Source organism: Tigriopus californicus, chromosome 5 (assembly GCF_007210705.1).
Source record: "Tigriopus californicus strain San Diego chromosome 5, Tcal_SD_v2.1, whole genome shotgun sequence".
NCBI lineage: Eukaryota > Metazoa > Arthropoda > Copepoda > Harpacticoida > Harpacticidae > Tigriopus > Tigriopus californicus.
Genome location: NC_081444.1, coordinates 1,280,671 through 1,285,122, shown reverse-complemented (window position 1 = coordinate 1,285,122; position 4,452 = coordinate 1,280,671).

Below are 4,452 nucleotides of genomic sequence, written 5' to 3'. Positions count from 1 at the left end.
AATGCCTCCATGGCCTTTGCCACAACCCGGGAGTTGTACACACCACAATAATGAGCGATTTAAGAGGCATCAGTTGAGTGAATTCGATGGACAAAAAGATCTCTAAAATTCTTAAAGCCGGTTTTGTCTTGAACAGAGGCCCTGCCCTGTTTAACCTTTTGCCAGTAGCACTTCGACAATTCTACGATTTAGATGAACCTTTGTTAAGTTTTAAGCGCGATCTTGATCGTTTCTTTTGCAATCGATACCTGACCAACCTTACGTTCAGGGATGTTTCAGACCAGCAAATGCGAACTCATTATCGGACTATTTTTTTATCAAACATGACTTGCTGGGCAATCATTCCCGAGCATCGGTTAGAAACTCGTAAAAAATAGTCAATATATATATATTGACTATTAAATATATAAATATTGTAAATGACTCGTAAATGTAATAAAGAAACTCAATGGATAACCTAGTAATGCAGTTGTGTGCTTAGATGTTTTGAAAAATTAAAATGCAGCAAAGCGGCTACCAAGGGCTAAAAACGGGGTTTTCTCATTGTGACAACTCTTTCTGCATGATTAAAACTTTTTGCATTTTCACACCTGATCTGCATATTTGCCACAACTTTTCCGCATCGTTTTCATCTTGAAAAAGAAAATATTTGAGCCAAGAAGTCAACTTTTTTTCAAGGTCTACTGATAAGCCTGAACACTTAAGTCTGGAAATACTCCTCGAATTTAGCATTGTTCTCAACCGTTACGTCCAGATTCTTCACTGAGTCGACCACTCAGTTTTATTCGTGGTAGGGAAGCGATTGAATAAGGTCAAGGGCTCCCTTAGTGACACATGATGTCAAGTCAGGTTTTCCACAAGGTTCGATTTTAGGACCTCTTCTTTTCATCAAGTTCAATGCTCCGCTTCAAGGCTTAGTACGAGCAAGGCTTAGAAACCTTTGTGGTCACTGGTGGCTGAAATGTGCGTCAGCTCAGTAATGAATGCAAACCGATTCCACCCATGCCATTCGGGCAAGGTTTGACCTCTAGACAGATCGAATAGCCAGGGGATTGGTGCCAGAACGTCTAGGTATTGATTGGGGGACCTCGGAGATCATGGGAGTGACATTACTTGGGATCCTGTTGAGTTGAAGCCCCCTCAGATCGACATCAAGGGTGAAGCTCAGGATCCATATCATCTTTGATATGACGACAATCCAGTCAACTCACTGAACCCCTAGGCTCTGGAAGTCATCCCTCTACCTTTGTCCGTATTACGTAGGCCATGTGTTACCATTTGTAGCCTTGGTTGATCGATTCAAGTACGTTCCGTGGGGCAAACACAGGAAGACAGACAAACTTTCTGGCCCGCTCTTTTGAAACAGCCTCTACCTAACCCTGAACAACGTGATGCCTGATTGCTTGTGGTAGTCTTGTGTCTCCATCAACCTTCAATCAAGCCAAGACCTAGAGGAGATCTCGTTGTTTTGATAACGTTCGCATTCAATGTGACATCCTAATTGCTTGTGTTCAGATCCGGAAGACTTGCTTGAATCGTTGATGCGCTATGAAAATATGCTCCCAATATCTAGGCACACTCTACGATTCACGCCATATTATGCGTATCATGTGCTGGTTTAATCTCTGGTTTTAGAAAAAAAACCACTTTCCAACATAACCTTGATTGCACGCCCATGATCGATCTAATATATGAGTATGTGGCTGGCCAATGACCATAGTTGGACTCGATTTCTCCTGTATGATGATAAGTAAAATGACAGAAAGTCAAACTTTGTCCATTGACATTGTCCACGCCAGTCAAGTGATGTGTTTCACTCTAACGGGATTCAGACACTGTTGAGTGAGTAAAGGTGGGCGTCACACTTTTAATTAACCATGTAAATTTTATTACCTCAACTTTTAGATGTGTAATATATTATGAGAAATTCACATTAGCATAACATATTGTCAGGAAAACTTTATATTTTAGTGTTTGAAACAAAAATAAAAAGAATGATTGATGGTCTTGATGTGGTCTTGATGAGGCAAAAAAAACAAATATTGTTCATCTAAAATTTTAGTAAAAGTAATTGTGATGAGTAATGTCATTGCGTAACGAATTACTCTTTTTGGCCATAGCAATTGTAACTGTTATTCGTTCCTTTTATTGAGGAATGGCTAATGCCCTGGTTAATTGATGTTCATATCACCCAATAAAAGCCATGATCATGTTGAAAATCTACTGGATCGCAAGCTGTTTGACCACCCACTGGAGAAACCCCAACCTATAGGGCTTGTCAAGTGAAGGGTTTCATGAATAACTGACGTTATTCCATGGAGCAAAATCGAGCAGAACATGCCCAGCCAAACCACATTGTGCATGCATTGAGTTTTGACATTTATTTCATTTTACCTGCTTGTCTAAGCAAATAGCATTGCGGTATTGAGCCAATTTGAAAGTGCGTTCACCGAATTATACCAAACATATTCAATTTGTTGGGTTTTGTAACACAGCTCACTCATAATCAGTCAATTATTGAAAATTCAATGGGCTGATGGTGTGAGTTATATTTGTCTTAGTTCTCCCTCCCCAAAATGCCCAAATTCAGGGTGCTGGACCACATTTTTCCTTGAATTTCATTCACTTGACATCCCCTATTACACTAATTTGAAATGATAAAATGAATATGAATTGACGTTTTGCACATCTAAAAGTTGAGGTAATAAAATTTACATGGTTAATTAAAAGTGTGACGCCTACCTTTACTCACTCAACAGTGTCTGAATCCCGTTAGAGTGAAACACATCACTTGACTGACGTGGACAATGTCAATGGACAAAGTTTGACTTTCTGTCATCTTGCATCATTTTTCCTTGAATTTCCCTCACTTGAGATACTCTATAAAGAAAGATCAGCAAATCTTAGCTGATTCTCCTCCTCTCTTATTAGACAATTTTTCCTTTAGGTCCCTTATTCTTTTCAGTGGAGGTTTTTTGAGGGCTGCCGTTACCTAGAGTTCTGTAAAAGCAAAAATACCATAAATCTTACACTTGAAAAGGTTAAAATCATTCGTACGTCAAGCAGGGATGAAAACTTATTAAAAGCCATTTTCCACCCCCTGGCAGAAATTGGTGGCAGAAAATGGCAGATATTGGTCCAAAATAAGTGGCAAAAAATGGCAGAAAATGGCCAAAAATAGAATTCTTTGTATCATTCTAAATCATCTTTTTCTATTATTTACGATCACCTCAGTTAATTTTTAACATCATTGGAATATGATCAAGTTTGAATTTTGCCGCTGCAATCGATTTGAGTCAGGGATGCCATTTAACCTAATCTTTCTAAAATCAAACTGACAATTGCATTTAAAAATGTTGTATCGTATTCAATAACCATTTTGATGACTATAAAAAAAACTGTACGCGTTGTGGCTGGGCCTTGGATACTGCAAGTTGTTTATGGATACTGTTATCAATTCAATCCACCATCAAACAGTATTAATATCAATATTTGAGGAACATTTTGCATTTCAGCCAATACTATATCAATAAGCTTTTTAGCAAAGGACACTTGAAAAACTTATCCAACCCATATGATCTTTTTGTCTTTGACATCTTTTAGTATCAAAATCGGCCATTCTTAACACCGGCTGCCATTTTTGACCACCTTCCAACAATTTCTGCCATATTTGGCCACTTTCTGCCATATTCGGTCACTTATGGCAGAAAGTTTGAAATCGCTGACGTCAAGTCTTCACTACTGGAAAATAGATGAGAAGAGTCTTTACCATTTTTTACCACGGTTGGATGGCTTAAAAAAATTCTGAACATTAGATAACAGCAGAATCCGAAGGCATTTCTCTGTAGTGTGTTTTTAATACTAATGTGAAGCAAGCACCGACAGGGCACGTAGTCTGGTGCTTAACTTGCCCAAGAAGGAACTTGCCCCTGCTTGGTTTTGTACACAAACACTTGAGGGGAAAGTGGTGTGGCCAAACTTACGCAAGAAATTTGTACCAGAGCAAATTAAATCAACTTCTGCATGACTAGCAGTAATGTGCACCAACAACGACGCTGCAACGTAGCTTTGTTTCAATGATTGGTTTGTTTCTGGCAATCTGACCTTCACTACGAACAAAAGAAATCCTCATTTTGCGGTTCTCCAGAGCTAACCATCTGGGCTTCTTACTTTTGCAGCAGATCTCTGCTTGGGTTAAGCTTGCTCATGTTGTAGTACTTGGCCAAGTCAGCACGGTGCCCAAATCCATTAATTTAGAAAAATGGAAGAGGGGAGCAAAATGGTATCTCGTATTGAATACAGCAAGACCGGGGCTGTTTGAAGATAGTAAGCTGGAATTGTGTCATTGTTCATTTTTGGGCTTAATTCATGTTTAAAAAGTTACTATTTTCCAATGGCAGATAGACTTCCTCAAGCTGTCCCTAATCAGCTTATTTTTCAGACCCGCCATTT